This window comes from Thermobia domestica, chromosome 4 (genome assembly GCF_964235325.1).
Source record: "Thermobia domestica chromosome 4, izTheDome1.hap1.1, whole genome shotgun sequence".
Classification (NCBI taxonomy): domain Eukaryota; kingdom Metazoa; phylum Arthropoda; class Insecta; order Zygentoma; family Lepismatidae; genus Thermobia; species Thermobia domestica.
The window spans coordinates 258,586,102-258,608,271 of record NC_137457.1 but is presented as its reverse complement, the minus strand read 5'-3'; the positions used below and the strand labels follow the sequence as shown (position 1 = coordinate 258,608,271).

The 22,170-nt window shown below is 34.7% G+C and overlaps 1 protein-coding gene across 8 annotated transcripts in view; it reads left to right on the top strand.

Annotated features, from left to right (window-relative positions):
• The window catches only part of LOC145684015 (sphingomyelin phosphodiesterase), a 273,240-nt gene that overhangs the window by 36,441 nt on the left and 214,629 nt on the right, over window positions 1–22,170 (top strand). The window contains exon 1 of one of the 8 annotated variants that reach the window (XM_081755816.1): window positions 696–863. The exons of the other annotated variants lie outside the window; for them this stretch is intronic. The gene's annotated coding sequence lies outside the window, so the exon portion shown is untranslated. Of the gene's footprint in view, window positions 1–695; window positions 864–22,170 lie in introns of those variants that run through there. 8 annotated transcript variants of the gene reach the window in all.

Here is a 22,170-nt window from a genome sequence, read left to right as displayed (position 1 = left end):
CGCATGTATGTATGTTCTAATTTTTAAGAATGTACATTCTTTTGTTCTGAAAGTGAAATAACATTGCACATTACGTTTTGTAACTGTGTGATTTAATTATATTATTCTTTTTTTTAATGTTAGGTAAAAGAGTAATTTTATCTGAAGATGTGCATTTTATTGTGGAGATGAGATGATTTTAAAAGGATGCTATTGTGTTTCCGTATCAGCCGTTGGAAACCATCACAAGAGTATTGTTCACTTACCCTTCTGTTTTTTCCACGGTTGTTTCGCTTAGACAGGATTAGTCCTTTTTGAAAGCAAAATTGTTGACACGATATTTTCCTGTTTTATTTAGTTTGAATAAGTGAAATTGTACTGAAAGAAAACAATGGTGATCAGGCTGTTTTCACAGTAAAAAAAGAACAAATACTAGTAACGTAGTGAACATCATCGTTTATCTTTCTTATGAAACTTGTATAATCTGTTGTAATCCTATTGTCATTGATGGTGAACACAATGTTGTGTTGTTTGTTTTGGACTGAATAAGAAGATCTAGTAAACAGAACCTTTGTTATATTCCGTATTCAACTTTGATTGATGTCGCTAGAATTTCGTTTGTAGATCTTCATGTTTGTTGAATAGTTTTGTTGTGCTGCAGCAGAAAACCGGAATATGTGTTAGCATTTTATGAAGATTTGACCTATTCTTAAAATTCATTAAAAAAAAAAAAAAAAAAAAAAAAAAAAAAAGTGGTGATTAATGATGGTGTACGTTTGCTTCAGTAACATTTGTGAAGTGTGTATGTTTGTTTTTTGATACCAATTTGTGAATATGTGGTTCATTATTTTGAATTACTTCTGGTGTATCTATGTGTTTCACTGGTAAGTATGAAAGGGTATAACTTCGTATTTAGTGGTATTAGTAATTGTTTTCTTCATTTTCTAAAATAGCTAAGATTATCCTCGCTTACTGCAGTGTAAAACTGTGTTCAACTTTTCTTCCCCACAAAAGTAACTAGTAGCATTGTCACGTGTCTAGCATGTAAAGGAATTTTGTTTGCATAGAGCAGCCTTTCCCAACCTCAGGTCCGCGGACTCCCAAGGGTCCGCAAGCCAATCTGAGAAAGGCACACACAATGGTGGGAAATAGACCATTTAAAGTTAAATGATCTAATTAATAATAAGTTAATTTGCGTGAGAAGTGATATTCGACCTACAAGAAGTTGCCTATACTCCAATGGCATTGTTTTCTTCTGACAGAGCCAAAAAGCGTTTAGAGACTGATGTACGTTTGTAAAATATCTTCAAACGAAAATCTTTGACACGATAGGTGACTCGAAAAGGAAAGAGAAAATGAGAAATTCTTGCTCGGCATTCTTTTATTTGTCAAAAGCCCTTGACTAAGCTATTTTTTTGTGGTCCAAAATTTTGTTTACGTACTAAATTTATTTATTTATTTGCAAGATCTTAGTCAAGGTGTCCGGCCCCAAGTTTGAAACCCAGGACCAGGACCACTCGATTACAGAGTAGGCATCATACCACTCGAACATGATTATACCATTGAACACACACACACACACATATATATATATATGGTGAAGAAATATAAATACTAAATACTAACCGTGTATATTGCAAGGGGTCCTTCACATGTATGGTAGACTCCAAAGGGGGCCGCAGTATGGAAAATGATGGGAAAGGCTGGCATAGAGTGGTATTTTCTCGATTTGAAAACGGAAGCGGTAGTACATTTCTACCATTACCAGTTTTAGAAGAGAAATTAGAGTGGAGATGAAATATATTCGTTGGACGTTTAATTGATTTCAGAAAACCGCTTCTCGCTATCTATTATTCTATAGCAACGAATGTTAAGATCGGAAGTGTTTGATTTCTGATAGGGGGTTAACCGAGAAGATGGTAGCTATTCGTAGAACACCAAATTGGTTCCAAGAAATCCGCGTCTTGCTATCTCATCGTTTTTGCGGTATGCAGATCAATATTGAAACTGGTAATTGTAGTAGATTTCTATCACTTTCGGTTTTAGTAGAGAATTAAAGGTTGAGATAAGGTGCATTCTTGAGGTACTTAATCGATTGCAGTAAACCAGTTGTCGCTATTACCGTTTTTGGTCTATAGTAATCAACGTTAAAATCGAAATATTTTATTTCTAGCACTTCGGATTTGAATATCACCTTTATCACTGAACTCGATTTCTAATTTTGACCCTCCACATCTTGGCCAAAATTGAAGATGATTCAGCTTTTTTTTCCTTGTGTGTATATGTATGTCCCGGACGCATGGATACATTTAACAGACAGGTTGAGGGGGAGACTACTAAATATTTTTCAAAAGCTAACAATTTAATCTTTTGCCAGTTTTTCGTAAGTGAAAAGAGATAATGAAATGTAACTTATCTCAGTAATAGATAATGTTATTCTATAACAGAAAATACGAATCGGAAGAATTTTCAGTGTTGCCATCTATAGAAATTACAGTGTGACCAGAATTTGAATTACCTAAAAATCTAGGTTATGGCAGCGACTAGAAAAATATCTCAACGGCAATTGATGATTTATCATACTGTCTGTGTTCCTTGTTAACCACTTTATTTTAATTCTACTAATAATTAAAAATTATTTATTTATACTCTTTATTACAAAATAAATACAAATATTATTTGAAAAGTAGTTAACAAGGAACACAGAGAGTATGATAAGTCATCAATTGCCGTTGAGTTCATTTTTCTAGTCGCTGCCATAACGTAGATTTTTGGGTAATTCAAATTCTGGTCACACTGTAATTTCTATGGATGGCAACACTGAAAATTCTTCAGATTCGTATTTTCGGGTATAGAATAACATTATCTATTATTGCGGTAAGTTACATTTCATTATCTCTTTTCACTTACGAAAAACAGGCAAAATATTAAATTGTTAGCTTTTGAAAAATATTTAGTAGTCTGCCCCCTTAAATATATAAAAGAGTATTGGTTAGTAAACCGAACTCCTTAAAGAAATAGATAAATACCATTGATTATTTAGGTATTTAATAACACAGTGTTTCGTGAAGCTATTGCTATGAAAAGTAATTTATTTTCATCTTAAAAAATATACTCTTTCTGCTGTAATTATTTCCAAAATGTTATTTATAATATGAAACTTGTTGATGTGACAATGTCAAAACGTAAAATCAAGGTATAGCTCTCCACTTAGTCTAGTGACTAGCGCATGCACGTCATTGGTGTACATGATTCTGGATTCGATTCCTGGTGGGAGATCATTAACCCTTTTAAGTTTTAGTATCTATATAAAGACACTAAAGTAGTGTTTTCATTATTCGATTGAAAAAGTACTAATAAAGGGTACTATTTACTTCGGATGTTTAATGTTTTTTCAAGTCTAGAGGTATGTAGAACACGTTACGTATGGTTTCACGCCTTTCTGCGTCAAGACATAGGGTGTGATGACGTCATAATTTTTTTAAAAAATATTTTTTTTTTGTTATGGCTATTTTTATTATTTTTTGTCGGGGTTACTTTTGCACCTAGAAGATTGAAATTTTGCATACACATGCAGTGCACCCCGTACTATTTTCAGATCTCTGCGTTAAAACAGGGGGGTCCAGAGGGGCAAAAAGGAAAAAAAATAAAAATATCTTTTTTCACAATTTTCCCGCCTCAAATACACGATGGAGACATGTGAATGGTACCGTTTGAAAGGATCTTCTATTCTGAAGAGAATGAGGTGCAAACCATAATCCTAAGGTAAATAGTGATCTCTCAGGAAATTTTTACCTGAGATCCTGTTTTATACGGGAATTTTGGGTATTGTAGGTATATTATTCTTTGGTGGGCTTACTTCTGCACCTAGAAGATTGAAATTTTGCACACACATTTAGTGCATGTATTACGAGGTAACCGATTCAAGTGTGACACGAAATTATGGACGAGTTTATGTGCAAGGGTACTATTTACTTCGGATGTTTAATGTTTTTTCAAGTCTAGAGGTATGTAGAACACGTTACGTATGGTTTCACGCCTTTCTGCGTCAAGACATAGGGTGTGATGACGTCATAATTTTTTTAAAAAATATTTTTTTTTTGTTATGGCTATTTTTATTATTTAAGTATTTTTGTGTACAATTAAACGCATTAGAGGGGAAAACCCTCGATCTCAACCGTTCCGGAGATGTAGAGGAATAAGGAGGCTGCTGCTCCGATATTTAACTAAGTTTTGAATATGTACCAATAGTACAAGTAAAATAGACTTTTAAAAATGAAGAATTCATTCATCCACGAAACTTCAGTAATACGTTGCATTAGACATGAGGGTTACAAAAAGGCATGTAAGGTGTCTATGTATAGGTTTCTTGGTACACTGAATCGAATAAAAGCATAATTAGGTCAAATAGGATGAAAAATATTTTAAAAATGGCGGACGTTTGCAACAATGTGTGTTTATGTTTCATAATATTTGATTTGTTCTTCTATATAGCGCTTTTGCACTGAATATGACGTTGTATTTTTGTTCACATAATAACGTCTCTGTTCCCTTGGCAACATAATTAACACATTTTCATATAACTTTTTCCCATTTTCTACGTACTAAAGAAATGATATATATTAGCAAGTAACATCATACAATTTTGTTTTTCGTGTCAATGGTGTTATTCCTCGTAGGCTCTTCTTTTTCCGGTCCCTGGTAAAAACTACGCCACTCACCTCAACATTCAACACAATTTTCATTTGCTCTGGTGCATCTTTCTTAAATGCAATTTTCAAACATATTCACTCGCAACATAGCCGTAAATCTACAAAATTTTAGAGCATCATCTTTCCCCTTACCCCTCTATATCTCTGAAACGATTGAGATCGAGGGTTTTTCCCTCTAATGGAATTCATTGTTAACAAAAGCACTTCGATTGAGCATAAACTCGTCCACAATTTCGTGTTACACTTGAATCGGTTCCCTCGTTAGTACTTTTCCGATTTTTTTCAGGTTTCTGCGTTAAAAGAGAGGCAAAAAGTTAAAAAAATCCCTTTTCTCGCAATTTTCCCGCCTCAGATACATGATGGAGACATGTGAATGGTACCGTTTGAAAGGCTGTACTATTCTGAAGAGAATGAGGTGCAAACCATGATCCTGGGATAAATATGGATGATAATGTAGCTGCTTGACTGGGAGTCTGTAATTTACTTTTAAAAAGCCAGAATTTAAAAGAGTTAATCGCATTACGATGGTTCCACTTTAAATTTTATGTCCACGCCCCATATAGTCTCGACACTGAAAAGAGACTGTAAACTTTAATAAATAAACAATCAATCAAAAGCAAGATAGCATTAAATCTATTTAGATCGCAGATAGAAATGTCCATTCAGGCTCTTAGCCCTTCAAACCTTAACCTGAATTAGTATTTATCGATACTATGGGCCCGGTTCTGCTACAGTTTACCGTTGTACCAAAGTAGATCATCATCAAGAATGGAGGATAGTGGAATATTTCTTCTTTAAGTTTTCCGCAAAATTTTGAAGTTCTAATTGGTTTATTCATTTTTTTTTTCAAAGTTAACACCGTGCAGGTGTGTGTATGTTGGTTGGACTTTTAGTAGATGACACACAAAAAAATGTTCTAACATCACAACCGGATTATACATTGTTCTAGTGTTTTCTGAGGAAATATCTTCGAAGTGGGTCGTTGTGGATGACTGCGTCTTCAAAACATGTAGGTGGACGAGTAACATCTTTAGCACTGTTTCCCCTCCATTTTTTTTCTTCTTAGATATGTATTGAATGCAGTTTTAGCACAAGAGGTATCTTACCCTAGAGTAGTTCCGGTCACTTTCGTTGAAAAGCGACACGTGACTTCGATCATGTAAGAAAAAAAAAAAAGCCGGATTGACGTTGCGAGAATATGTAACCACTATTCTAATTTCTTTTTCGATTTCATCTATAAGAAGTGTATATTTATTTGATTCTAAAACATTGTTGTGTTGAGCAGGGCCGGATTTAGCATTTTGGCGCCCCTAGGCCCAATAATTTTTTCCGCCCCCTAATGTGGTTAAAGTTACTTTCCTAAAAACCTTTAGTAAAAAGTTATATCAGGCCTATATGTTAATTGGTTAAACACCACTCCACGATGCAATTTTATCATTGCAAGTTTTTTGAGGAATTTATTTGGTTCTGGGCTTAACAAAATACCGTTAATATATTAACAAAAGATTGGTGAATAACTTTGGTTTTGTTCAATTTAGCTATTTGGGCAAATAAATAAAAGAAAACTGTAATACATTATAAAATAGTTTTAATCTCAGAAACACAGCTTACATGAAGTATTTTGATAACGTGACACAAAACTGTCTTAAAGTAAAACTGGATATTTTGTATGTACAAATAGTAAATTGTACTAGTATAAAAAATGACATTTTTCCGTTCGATTACGAGATTGCCGCTCAACGATGCGTACCGCTCAACGACATCCCTACAGCCCGTTCTCCCGTGTTTGAGATCAATGTTGTAACGAAGTTGATGCATAATGTTAAAAAATAGTTTAACTTTGTTCCAATAAACTTCAAAATCAGAATGCTTTATTAGCCTGATTTTTTTAATCAATTCAAATAATATGTTAAGTTATGGCTATTTATTTTTATTTCTAGATATTTTTAAAATTTTTTTCTCTCAGCCGTGCGCCCCCTGGGAGCTTGCGCCCATAGGCCCGGGCCTACCGGGCCTATTGGGAAATCCGGCCCTGGTGTTGAGTCACAGTTCTTGATTGATAGTTTAAAAAGAATTTCGTTCTGTAATAATAATGTGCATCTGCATACTTAAATTTGTATGTATTTATTTTTTGGTATCATTTGTTGATTGGTCGGAGCATCACTAAATTTAGTCAGGGTATAGTGGGTCAAAGGTCAGGAATCATATTCGTTGATGATGGCTATACTTAATCCGGAAGTGATAGAAATCAACCATTTCCATTTGATCACTATAAAGTTTGATTCAATTTGATTTCAGAGTAGCGTTCCTTTCAGCAGTGAGGCTATATGAGACGTGGATCTACAACTTAACGTGGAATTCGAACCATATGAACTCCCGCCGGGCTCCCATGCAAAAGGCGCGTACACTAACTACTTAGCGATGAGGGAGCTCTTTGATCACTATAGAGCAGTGTTTCTCAAAGTGTAGGTCCCGGCCCGCTTTCTGATGGGTCGCGAGAAGTTTCTCCGTTTAATTATCAAAATTTTCTTTTGATGCAGAAACATATGTTGTGAAGTATTATTCAGAAAATGAAAATTGGAAGTGTCTGTTAATGAAGTGAAGAGTAAGTGGTTACTCAGAGCCCTGTTTTGTTGTAGTCAGTAGAGATGCTGGGTTAGGATGGAAAGAGAATGGATGAGTCATGAGGTAGGGTATTGCGTCGGAACTAGTGTTAGTTCTGTGTTACTTTTCTATGGAAACACTTTAACACTCTTTACGAATGCGCACAATTTCATATAACAGATACAGTTATTGAGAAAGAAATTTACATTACACTTGTTCGATCGTCACTGACTGACGTTCTTGTATCGACAGGATCACTATATTCATAAATTTGCATTACAATTTAACTTTAAAGTGAGATATTTACGATAGATATGAAAGCAACCAACTAAATTTTGCTTTATTAAGATGTAAGCATCGAGCTCCACTTTGTAACATTCGTGATTGCTCGGGTGTTTACAACACCCCAAATTAATTTCAATTTAATCACTCATACGGACTGTTATTGAACTGGATTTAGAGATATGAGATATAAAATTTAACTGTTTTGAAATACACCATCATTACATAGAATGTCAATGTGTGTTTGAAGAAAAGTAGGTGGACCACAAAATACTTTTTTATTATTTAATGTGGGTCGCAGTAACAAGAAGTTTGAGAACCACTGCTATAGAGCAATGATCGCCAAACCGTCGATCGAAAGCAACTAGTAGCTCGTGGGGACATTTTCGGTAGATGGCATTAACGCTCTGGTTGGTTAACCTTGATCAGTGTTGCTAATAGGCAATAAACAAATGTATTTTTTTTTAAAGTTGGTAGTTCTTTTGGTTGGTAGCTCACAGTAAGATTTAAAAATGGTGCGGTAGCTCAGAAGCTTCATAAGTTTGGTGACCACTGCTATAGAGCAAAAATGATAATAAATAGTGAGAAGCGGTTTTCTGCGGTCGATTAAGCGTTCGAAAAATATTTTTCATCTCCAGCCTTAACTTTCTGCTAAAATCAGGGTTGGCAGAAACGGTGGTTTTTATTGAAAAAAACCAAAAAACTTTTTTTTTTGTTTAAACCCGGTTTTTATGGTTTAAACCAGTTTTTTTTTTTTGTTTAAATAATTTGCTCTATGTATTTATATCACATATGGACAGAAATAAGTTTGATTCGCCTTGGTGTTGTTATGCAACAACCAGGTTATGCTGGAAGGGGTCACATAAGCTTGAAAGCGGAATCCAAACCGCTTTTCGGTTTACATCTGAGAGAAGTTGTCCTCCATTTGAATTCGAAACCGGGACTAATTGTCCACAAATGAGATACGTCTGCGGACTCACTCACGAAGGACTCTTGATTAAAAAAAAAAAAAAACGTATTGATTTTTATATACTTGTCAATATAATTGTCAAGAGTAATTTCAGAAGAACAAAAAGATAAACAGTTGCACAAATGAAACCATTATGCAGAATTACATATGTACAATTTCAAAATACTGCAGAGTACAGAAGAACTAATTTAGTCCAAATTAGTTCACGACGACTTTTATTAGTCCAAGCTAAGGAAATACAACGACTTAATTTGCATATCAGTAAGAAAAGTGAATAAAGATATGAATTATTTGAGTTCACTTTGGTTCTGACCCATTTATACATAAATAGATACCAAAGATACTTCTGATTTCAATAAATGCCTATCGTTTAGTTTGCATGACCCCCCCCCCCAAAAAAGGGGGACGGCATTTCGATGTATTTTATCAATAGTAAACATTATTAAAATGAAGCAATATTTAGAATTTTTCTTTGATTATAATTGCATAACAAGAATAACAAATTGTTTAAAAAATCACAAAAGAAACATCCATAAACTTTTTTTTTTTTAAAAAAAAAAGAAAAAGGTTGCTTTTGTAGTATAATCTCTTTGAGTAATGAATGGGGAATTTAGGTCTGAATATAATACGAATAATATAGGGAGTGAAACGTGATAACTCGCAAATGTGTATTCATCAAGATTTTACTAACACTTCCACTTTTACGAAAATATTTCGTTTTTTGGTTTAAACCAGTTTTTTTTTTTTTTTTTTTAAGGTTCCTTTTGTAGTATAATCTCTTTGAGTAATGAATGGGGAATTTAGGTCTGAATATAATACGAATAATATAGGGAGTGAAACGTGATAACTCTCAAATGTGTGTTCATCAAGATTTTACTAACACTTACACTTTTACGAAAATATTTCGTTTTTTGGTTTAAACCAGTTTTTTTAAGGTTGCTTTTGTAGTATAATCTCTTTGAGTAATGAATGGGGAATTTAGGTCTGAATATAATACGAATAATATAGGGAGTGAAACGTGATAACTCGCAAATGTGTATTCATCAAGATTTTACTAACACTTCCACTTTTACGAAAATATTTCGTTTTTTGGTTTAAACCAGTTTTTTTTTTTTTTTTTTTTTTTTAAGGTTCCTTTTGTAGTATAATCTCTTTGAGTAATGAATGGGGAATTTAGGTCTGAATATAATACGAATAATATAGGGAGTGAAACGTGATAACTCTCAAATGTGTGTTCATCAAGATTTTACTAACACTTACACTTTTACGAAAATATTTCGTTTTTTGGTTTAAACCAGTTTTTTTTTAAAGGTTGCTTTTGTAGTATAATCTCTTTGAGTAATGAATGGGGAATTTAGGTCTGAATATAATACGAATAATATAGGGAGTGAAACGTGATAACTCTCAAATGTGCGTTCATCAAGATTTTACTAACACTTACACTTTTACGAAATTATTTCGTTTTTTGGTTTAAACCAGTTTTCTTTTTAACATCTGGTTTAAACCACGTTGGTTTAAACCAGCCAACCTTGACTAAAATCAGATGTGATAGTATTCTGTTATAATTTCCGGTTTCCATATTGATCTACGTAGATGGATGAATGGATTTCTATATGAAACATGGACCTACTTAGCGTGGGATCCAAATCACATGAGCTCCCGCCGGATATTGAACCCGGGTCTCCCGCACCAAAGACGCGTATGCTGTCCACATAATTACACAAAACTGTAATTAGAGAGTTATTTTACGTTTCTTCTTCATATTAAAGACAATTTTTGTGGAACATAATGAAATTGGTAAAGGGCGAAGGGATGAATATCTCCAATAATAGTAATAATACTAACATCACAACAACATAACAGTAATAATACTAGAAACAACTATCACTCGCTTCTACAATGCACCAGATCACTAGTGGGAAAACAAACCAAAATTTCCTTCTTAAGTACCCAAATATTGGCTACAGAGTTGGTCAGTCCTACAAGGCAGAAAAACTCTGTTTTAAATGATTTGTTCATCGTCTCTGTTATACATAAGTTTCAATATTTGTTAGATCTCAATCAGAATACTGCAAATTCCCCACTCGTGTTCCTTCTAAACGAAAATTGAAGAAGCGATGGTGAATAAAATCGAATTTGATATTTCAACCGATTACGTGTTTCATGGCCCACCCCCTTTCCCCCCAAAATTAATATATATGTCTGTGCATCAGTTGTCTACTTTTCCGTTCATCCATTGGTATGTAAGCATTCCTAGATGCCAAATTTTAAGGCTTTCATGTAGTTCTACAGAGTGAGTTTTCGATTTTCAGCTCGTTTTATACTGTACAAAGTGAAATTCAAAATTTGATTTACTCGAAAAAAAAATATAATAATTTTATTTGTGTTTATTTGTATACCTTTCGTTTGTTAGCATAGCTGACAGAAACTACCAATATTGAAATTAGGCTATTGATTTTCGTATGTACGATTAACAAACAGTGTCGTTTTTTTTTTTTTTAAATGTGTTTATGATTTCACAGTTTCGTAGTGCTAATGGTTAAATTATACAGCTTATTGTCACCACCGTAGTCCAAAGTTTTGCAGCACTTTACACAACGAAAGAAATTAATGGTAACTTCCAAAGAAGTAGATAAAATTTAGCCCTTCACAAGGGATCATTAACTCAAGGGAGATTCCACGTGCTAACAAGGTATTTCTTCAAGTTCAAGTTGTCAACAGATAAATTGTTTTTGATCTTGCAACACACTAAAATGAATCTAAAACAATCTTTCTATTTTCACGAAAGAACACGTGCATCAAATTCACTTTTGAGCACTTGTACAGTTGTTTTCAATTTGCCCAAGTCTTGCCCAAGTCCATGTATTAGGGTAGACCTCGTCGTAAGTTAGTTCCTACAATTCTTGAATTGCTTTGAATTGAAAGAAACCTAATTTAAAACAATGGATGTAGGTAATTATTTCAATAAAACTGCTTTTGAAGAATATTCAGAGAATAGGATACTTAGTATTTAAGCAGTAATACAAGGAACCTAGACCTAAATAGGCAAAATGTGTCAAATGAATTTTGCTAAAATTAAAGTGTTCCCCCGCCTCCAAATGAACTTCAGCATGTTCATTTTTAACATATCTTTAACATTAAGAAAATACAATTTGCCTAACATTAATCGTCCATTTTATTTTATAGTTCTTTCATAAATAACGACATTATGATCATTCAAATTTGTTTTTATTCTTTAAAAAAGTTTTTTTAAATTCTTTTTAAGCAACCACTCCCCCTGCTGTTGAGACATACTGTGGTCTTATTAAAGAGCACATTCTACATGCTTTTGTCTTCTAAGTCTCCTTATATATATATATACACATATTTTTTTTGCTAGCCAGAGCTAGCTACCCGCTCGAGGGTTACGCCCTCTATGGGGAAGTGGGTGACATTATAATGGGAAGAAATATGAGTTGTGTCTCCTTATACTTTTGTTGAAATATTTAGACCTTTTCTCGTGCTATTTGATTTACGTAGACCCAGTTGAGGGGCGAGGCTAATTAATTGTTATGTTACCTTTCAATATACACCACACCCTTTTCTTCGCCATTTTAAAATTTATTTATTTAATTTTTATATAAAACACACAATATACATACTTCGAAAAATTCACAACATACAGTATTCGAAAAAATGAAATGAAATCTTTGAGTTTTGCGTCCTATGGTTATGCCGGCTGGGCTAAAGGAGACTGTGATTATGAGGAATGAAATGGTGGAATGAAGAAAGTGTAAGGAAACGGGAGAAGCCCGAGGAAACCCACGCACATGGTGTTTGTTCACCACAAAGTTCACTTGGCGCGAGTTGGGATAGAACCAGGGGCCCCATACACCAGAGGTGAACGCTCTGCCACTGAGCCACTGGGACCCTTTAAACTATTCTATATTTACATATTTTGTTTACAATTTGTTTCTCCTGTATTTGAGTTTTTTTATTATTTCTTTACACTCTATTTTACAACACAATTTACATATACACTTATAACAAATGAAGAATTATAATCCTTGATATTCCACAACTAAATTGTGGTTGTAATTTCAGTTGTATTTCAGAATTTGTTAGTGTCTTTTTAAAATTCCTTTATTTTTGTTTTGGTTGAAGGAGGGGTGTTAGTGTTAAACAACACTAAAGATCACGTATTTCCGGTCATCCCAAATATATGCAATTAATCTTTTAATTTAAATATGCGTATTGATCCTTTCAAAACCATAAGATTTGTAGACAAGAAGAATATTTGTGAGCTATTTGGGCTAAAACTGACATGTGGTTTCCAAGGATCGTCATTGTAAATTGATCACTTTTTTTCAAGTTCAACGGTTACGTTCTTATAGCCTCGGACAAATATGTCCCTGTGATCAATAAGAGATGTTTTAAAACAAATAATCAGAAGCTGTTCTATCTACAGTAGATAAGTTTTTCTGACTTTTTTATTCCTCTGTATAGTGTTAGCAATTATAATACTGTATGTGTGTTGTCAGTAGTATACTTTTTATTACTTCATATATCCATAAGTAGGTGGTAAAAATTATACAAAATCTGAAGCTGATTACAAAACCGTTATATATCAATTTATATTCACAGTATATTAATTTATACTCAAGCTTTAAGGTAGTTTTGAATCTTTAACATCAAACACACGAAAACTGAAACATTTTAAACGATCCACGGATCCAGTATAATTTTAGGACAGTTTAAAGACATAGGATGAATATGTCCTTTTGGTCGTGAAAGAGTTGAAGTGTTAATGAATTGAAAAATAAACAAATTATGAATATAATCATTGAATTTCGTTGCCGGAGATTATGGCAAGCAATTGTCTCTTTTATCAACACAATAAAAACTAGAGATGCAAGGGCTCGGAAAAAAACCGGCTTTTTTGGAAAAAAAAACTCGTTTTTTTCTGCTTTGCTTTTTTGCTTCGGAAATTTTGGGCTTTTTTAAAAAAATACTGCTTTAAATTGATAAAACAGACTTTGTATCGCTTCTCTATAACACAAAAAATCATTTAATTAGTGGTTGATGCTGATAATAATATAAAACATCGAAAATAAACTATGAATTTCGAAAAAATATTTCAAACAATTTTTCTTCAACATATTTACATTATGAATTCCACAGGATTAACCAATGTATATAATAAGAATTTTTTAACCTCCTATATACAAAAGTAAGCAGAGTTGGCAAGAACCGTGGTTGTTTTTGAAAATGCCAAATACCGTTTTTGGGGGGATGTTTAAACCAGGCTTTTTTGGTTTAAACTTAGACTTAGATTTTTTGCTTTATGTATTTATATTACATATTCACAGAAATAGCCTAAGTTTGTTTCGCCTTGATGTTATTATGCAACAGCGGGGTTATGCCGGAAGAACTCCCATAAGCTTAAAGAAGTGCGGTTAGTAAATTTCTTAAGTTGAGAATCTCCCGCCCTAGCCATTGGGAAAATCCCGTCATTACTTGAAATGTAAGACAATAACGGGAAAATCCTGTTATTGCTTTGCATGTAAAATTTAAAGGTCAACGTACCATAATCAGTACGCTAAAACTGAGGTATTAAATTACAAATTTAGTACCGGTACGTAGATATCATTGAAAGTCCAATCCAAGCTAATGTTGGAAGCTACGTAGGCAATCGATAAATTTTGCCAATTTCTATCAATATATTTAAGCAATATTTGCTTCTTTATAAAACAACACACATTTAGACATGTAGAAATATACAATTTGGTTTGTTTCGTATATTTAGGCTTAACATCCTTACGAAATACCGAGGTTATCAAGGAGAAGACTTTCGCTTAAACTGACATCCGAACCGCTACTTGGGTTACGCATGAAAGAAGGATTGTGGTTCGACCGAAAATTGAACATGGGACACTTGATTAAAAGGTGAAAGGGAAATAAAACTATTGCAGGTGGTTTGATATCTGGAAACGTTACCATGAAGTTCACACGATTCGCATTTTTCATTCTTTTTATTTTTGTGGTTTAAACCAGTTATTAAAAAAAAAAAAAAAAAGTTGGTGTAAATCAGCCAACCCTAAAAGTAAACACTTCTTTTTAAAGAATACACAAATAACTAGCAAAATAGTATGTAGTATTTTTACTTCAAAATATTCCATACCCTCTTTTTGAAACAAAATAAAATTAAAATAAAACATAAGAGAAATACTTAGATTTATATGATACACTTAAAGGCTGCACATCTAGAGCTTTTGGTTCTGTATATTCTTGAAATTCTACAGTTAAGTTTTATAGAACCACTATCACAGTTTACCCAATCCTCAAGTTTTCTGAATTTTTAACAAGAGGAATTCAACATATCATTACGGAACTCCCCCCTCCCCCCAAAAAAAGACTACGGAATATATTTAAGTTAAGCTAAATACAACTGCACAACAAACATGACTGAGTGATTAGCTTTTGCGCTTCTATCGGGAAGTCCGGGATTCAACCAGCATTCGACCATTCTGACAAAGCTTTTCTTCATTCCATCTGTGAATGTAGAAATAGTGCGTGTACTATGAGTTGGGCGACTTCCTTTTTTATTGTTTTTAAATCGTTATTATTACTACTGTAATTACCAGCAGTGACGGTTTTGCGAAGGTTAGAGGGGCGGTCTTTCGGACTGAAGCCCGTTCCCCAAAGTTACGGAATGTCTGCAACAAACGAAATATCTATTATTTATGCCTTTAATCATAAACTTTAAGCTCCCGTCAAATAAAAATTACGAATGTTTAAAAAAACTAAACATTAGTAAGAAACACTTCCCAAAATACTTTTCTAAATCCGCCACTGATTCTCAGTATAAAATGATTTTTAAAGTTGTATCCGGAAGATTATTGCTAAACATATAAACGAAACGAAATATTAGTTATGCCTGTACTCATAAACTTCAAGCACTTCCCAAATAAAATTAGGACTTTTTAGGAAACGAAACAATCAGAAAAAACCCTCCTAAAGTACTTTTCTAAATCCGCTACTGATTATTTGTATAAATTGGTATTCAAGGTTGTGTCCGGAAAATTATTGCTAAATCACTTCACAGCTACAGTATAACAGAAATGTGGAAGCACGGTTTGACGGATATATTGAAAAACGTACGCTTTGACGGATAAATAGAAAAACGGGCAAGTTTAACTTTTGCGCTAGAAGCTAGAGTACTAAAAGCTCTTAGAAATGAAACAGGATGACAAACTAGAGAAGAAAAATAATGTCGATAACTCAAAACTTAAAATAAAGTTAAATAGCCTCTAAAATTACCCTCAAATACTACATTCTTCATGTTAGCTTTAATTCGTAAAACTTGTGCTCCATCCATCTTGATGGTGAATTTCAGAGCGAAATATCACATTCAGGACATGGAATTCTTATCTAACTATAGAATATACTATAAGAAAGCTATTTAGATAGAAAAACCATGAAGTTGAAAAAAGCCAAAATTTCCAAAATTCTCGTTTTTTTTCCAAAAAAGCCGGCTTTTTATGTGAAAAAAACCATCGATTCAAAAAAGCCGGCTTTTTTGCATCTCTTATAAAAACAGAAGTTTATTGTACAAACACTATTGGAAACTTAGAAAAATTGCAACACTAGTGGAAAGATCAGGCAACCAGGTACACAAACATATTATACTGTGGATATCAGATAAGGTGACTATCCTTAATTAGGATTATTGGCTATCAGCAGGTACTCGTGTCCTAATGCTGTTCGCTAACACTCGCAATGCAAATCTGAAGAATAACATTAGTGTAAAGCCGTGGTTGATTTAATCCATTTCTAGTTCACACGTGTCTGTATACTCAAATGATGATGTCCTTGACACTGGTGAACATAGTGCGGTTGACCAGAAAGCGTTATCTTCAGCGTTATTAAAATAAAGAAAGTGTTACATCCATTAGCGGTTGTTTAACACTCCCCGTTCTTCAAGAATAAAAACACACACTTCAATGACCATAACGTCTTTTATTTCTGAAACGAGTATAAAGAAAAACAGAGACGATTCATTAGTTTCTTGTTATGCCAAGCCTGTAAATAAGGACTTGTAATGTTTTTGTTTGTAGTTTTGAAGTTGAAACTGAGAATGATTTAAGAGCATGCGGTCAGCCGAACAGATACCATTATAAAGGATGTTTGCTAACTAGGACATAACTTGTTTTAATTCCTAAACGTTTCCCGTTAAATATTGCATTATTTTTGCTGAACCACAATAAGAAAGTTCGGATTCCTAGCGTTTCACCCCCTCCTCCCGTAATTTTTAGTTAAGCTTGTTGATGTTAATATTTTTATATCATTTGCAGTCTTCAGAACCTAGTTTATCATATAAATTAGTTGGAAATCTGAACTTCATACTACGTTTTTCGAGATTTTCTCCGAAGCGACTCCGGTGATTTTAAGAATGTTTTCACCATTGGAAAATTTTCAGTTTACGCTCCCTATGATATGTCAATATACAGCTGATCAGTAGCGTAAAACATGTGTACGAAAAGCAGGTTATTACATGGGAAATTGTATAATTATTATTTCTTTTCAACTGTTCGGACATAAACCCTAGGAGTGCTGACACTAGGACCAACAGTGGGACACGGTAGGCTAGCAAGTTGGCAGCCTTGGCCCCCACGTTTGTAATTGGTCACTTTGTTGAACATTTTGCCAACCAACTCACATGTCAGTTGCCAGTTGCCACCGTACCTCGTACAAATAAATGAAATAAAATAAAACCGCTGTTTGAAGTTCGAGGTTGTGCAGACTATTAGAGAAATGAAGTAAATTAGTCAAAGATGGTAAATTAGACAACACACGCTGCAAGCGACACTTCATGTACCTTGCTGATATTTAATATGTACAGTGCCCTCAATTTAAAAACGGCATGGAGCACAAATATACAATATTCACACACACAAAAAAGGCTCAAATGCGAGGGCGGGGTGAAAAGTTCTCAGCCTGACAACGAAAGACTGGAAATTTCAGCTCAAAAATGATTTTATTTTTCGACATAATCTCCCTTAACTTCAATACACTTGGTCCAGCGTTTCTCCAACATCAGTGTTCCTTCAAGGAAGTGAGAGTCTGGAAAGTTGTGAAAATAGTCATCCTCACCCTCTCAACTTCTTCATTCGATGTGAAACGCTTTCCAGAAAGAAATTTCTTCAAGTTTGGGAACAGATAGAAGTCCGATGGTGCCAAATCAGGAGAATATGGGGTATGGCCGAGCAAATCGTATACCAAATCCCCCAGCTTTCCCATCGGCAACGAAACCTTGTACACAGGAGCGTTGTCCTGGTGAAAGATAATTTTCTTCTTCTCCAAGTCAGGCCTCTTCTCGCGAATTTTGGCATCCAGCTGGTTAAGAAGTTTGGAGTATATTCGCCTTTAATTGTTCTCCCTTTTGCAAGGTAATCAACTAACAGGATCCCTTTCGCATCCCAAAACACACTGGCCGTGATCTTTCCGGCCGATACGATCGTCTTCGCTTTCTTCGGCGCTGCACTACCGGCTTCCACCCACTGCTTGGACTGCTATTTCATTTCTAGCGTGTAGTGGTGAACCCATGCCTCATCCATTGTCAGAAATCGTCGCCGGTCCAAAGATTGCTGCGAAAATCGTTTTCGCCTTTGCTTTTGATCGGCAGTCAGCAAATGCGGCACCCATTTTGCGTAGAGCTTTCGCATTCCTAGTTCTTTCTGCAAGATGTTTCGCACCCGTTCCTTCGATATCCCCACACTCTCAGCTATCTCACTCACCTTCACTCACCTGTCGTCCAACATGATACCATGCAATTTTTCGATTATTTCCGGTGTGGTTGTGCTTTTCGGCCTTCCTTCACGTGGGTCATCTTCGAGGGATGTGCGACCACATTTAAATTCAGCTGCCCACCTTTTAACGGTTGACATGGAAGGAGCAGAGTCGCCGTAAACTTTTGTCAACTTCGGATGAGTTTCTGTAGGGTTAATCCATCCAAAGAAAGAAAAAAAAAAAGATTACTGCACGATATTCAAGTTTATCCATTTTCACAACTAACACGCAAGACGTCTAACTGCAACAATGGCTGCACACAAACTACTTGAGAGAACAAGGTGACACTTGTTATTCGAACAACTGAAAAGCGCCCCTAGGCAAGAACAATAAAATTTTGCTGATCGGAGTGCCATCTCTGGGTCAGGCCAAGAACTTTTCACCCCGCCCTCGTATGTCTTACGTACCACTTTTAAATTGAACGCACTGTATATGAATAATTAATTAATTAAGTACAGTGCTTACGATGATCTTGAATATGTAAATATGCTCTTGTACATATTATCGGGGAAAAGCCAGATGTGGTTTCATTAGTTAAAGGTGGTTTTCTGTATTTAAATTGTCTAGATATCAAGTACCATATTATTACTTTGTTATATGTGTTAAATTATTTTGTATTTATATTCTTATAGTTAATTCTCTTAAACTTAAAGAAAAAAATATTTTGACTCTTCAATAGCGAGGAGGCACGGTGGCTCAGTGGTAGTTTTTTTCCTCTGGTACGTATGGTCCTGGTTCGACCTCCGGCCAATTAACTTTGTGTCCGTTGCTTTTCTCGGGGTATTCCCGTTTCCTCCCACTTTTTCATTCTATCGTTTATTCCATCATCATTTACTTGCCTTAATCATCCGTAATCGTGAGACGTTAAACTGAAAGATTTCATTTCTTGAGTCCCAACGCTTCTGTGCAGGAGGAATTTCCCCCCATAGCTATATATACTGTATATATATATATATATATATATATATATATATATATATATATATATATATATATAATGTATTTTTTCTTTTTCTTTTCTCTCACTCTTATTTAAACTTAAGTGATTTTCAGTTGAAAATTATAGCTTTACCTTAGAGCTCGGAAGACTATAAGATGTAGGTGAAGAAGAAGTAGGGAAACTTCTATTTTTCTCTCTATTTTGCATCTAGTGAGTGCAAAAACTAGATAGAAATAAATCTTTTTTTTTTTGGTCAGGGAAATTTATGTCTACGAGACGACTGAGTGCTTTTTTTTTTCATATTTATGGATATTGCCAGTGTTCAAAATGGAGAAAAAGCAGAGATAGTATGTTTTATTACAATTTTGACTCGACATACCGGCTACCTAAATGTTGAAATAAAGTGAGAGTATGTTGCGTAAAAGATTGCATTTCTATTTATATAATGATGAAACCTATTGGAGAGCTTCTCTGTAGTTACAGGGGGGCGAGTATGGAGAGACTTTAATCCCCTGTTAACAACTCTCTTAAAAAAAAAAATTAAATGTGTGTTATAAAGATTTATACACAAAAAATGTTCAAATACGAGTTTTTATATTAATAATTTCCTATGGGAAAACTCCTGGATCCCCGCTCGACTGAGTGGTATTCCAAACCCCTGGAAGATCCGTCCCGACAGTAGACAATCCCTAAATTCGTCCATGCCACAAAACACGACATCTATATGCATTACGACAAGAAGACACCCATACATAAGAAAGAAACAATTCAATATGGCACATCAAAATATAAACCAGATGATCTTGTTTGAAGACACCTCATTTTAAAAACAAAAAGTAGAGAAAAGATAACAAAAATGTCAGTGTTGTCAACTTAGAAATTATTTCTACATAAGAAATAAAATATTTCTACGCGCAAAGCTATTTGTCAATTATTGTGTATAAAAATGCATTTATTAAAGGTATTTAGCATCTACTCTCCAGTGATGGTATGTATTGATCACTGAAAAATCAGAGGCAGTTTGTCTTGATCAGTGAGAAACCAGAGGCGGTATGGCATACCACCACATACCGGCTCACTTCGACCACTGGATATTCCACTAAATTATAGGCCCTCTTTTTGTAATAGGTATATTCAAGGTAACGAATTAATTTTCCTAAACCGTGTTCAGCCTAAAATGGGAATTGTAAGAGAGAGAGAGATAGTATATAGGCTTTCTCTGGTTCCATTAGTTAGGAACCAAGTAAATTGTTTTGATCTCGAATCCAAAGTACTGGTTTCGATTCCCCAGAGGTAGTCTTATTAAGAGACTACGAATAACCTTTTTTTTTTTTTCAATCTATCTCCTATATGAGGGAGAATTGGTTCGTTTTTATCTCACCTATTGGATCTATATAAAGATCCTCGCTATATAAGGCATCTTTCCTTTAGGGGTATTATCCTTGTGTAGTTCACTCTGCAACGGCCGTCAGTTTGTCAGCTGTTGCCTCAGTACAAACGTTGTTTCCTCTGTTTTGAGCATTTGCGTATTACAGTGCGAGAGCCGATTGTTATGGCGAGTAAGGGTTAGGCTATTTGAGAAAGCGTTTTTGATGCGTTACCCCCTGTAGCGAACGCGGCCAAGGTGGCTATACAGTAATTTTACTTTCACCAGAGTTGTAAATTATTCTGTGAGCCAGTCAGGGTTTCCGGGTCTTTTTGCTAGATCCAGGTGTGTAATGGCAGAGTTCCAATACTCTGCATAAACCATCTTCCAAGCAGCTGTTTCTTGCTATAATCCCCCTGCCTGCCAACGTGTCTTTCATTTTTTCTTTCCGTTTGAAATCTTTTAAACAGCAGGCGGTCTATTGTTCGGAAACGCACGAAATACGCTTGAGCTGACGTTTTCTCCGCGTTTTTATTGCTTTCGCGTTTGTGATTAGCCATTCACATTTAAATACATGATTAGCGTATTCCAAGCGTACGCATGAGCAATAAATACGCTTTGTGATCGCCTCAATAGCCGGGTACTAAGCTTAAACATACAGCCCTTAAAGATAGCCTAGACGCTTAGTTCTCAAAGTGGGGTCCGTGGGACCTAACCAGGGGGTCCGCGACGCCTAAAAATTAAGAGTGTTGTAATAAAATGGAACTCACAGCTGTTAACACAAGAAGTGTTTTGTCAGTTACTAAAAAGAAAGCAATTAGAAATTATACCTACGTTTGTAAATTTCAATGTTTTCCCACTTTACTAAATATCTACCCTGAAGTTGGTCAACCGTTATATGGGACTACTTCAAGTAGAAAAATTCCTTCTTCTTAGGGCAGTTTTTCAAAAACAGTTGCACATTAATTGTACGACGCCTCAGAATTTCATGCATTTCATCTTCAAGTGGCGGAAAGCTTCCACCATTACCACCAATTCCGATTTTTTTTTAAAAGTAAATATTAATCATTCCTGTGCGTATGAACATCAAGCCTCCCCAATTCTGGGATTTCAAAATAATAATAATAATAATAATAATAATAATAATAATGAGAAACCCCTCCCAATATATGTTCCTAGATCCGCTACTGCGAGTAACTCTTGACTCAAATTGGTTTGCGTGTGCGCAGTCGCAGTGAGTACGAAGAGTTGTCTAAAAGAGCATTGCAACATTTGATGCCATTCCCTAGCACTTACTTGTGAGCAGAGCAGACTTTTTCTGCTCAGCGAAATCGTCTTAATGTAGAATCGGACCTAAGATTGATGGGACAAAAATTATCCCAGATTTCAGTCCAATTAAAAAAAAAAATCATTCCTCACATTAGTGACCCCACATTTGTGAACTTTATCAAGTGAATTTCCTTTCCAAAAAAATCGATTTTTAGTCTTG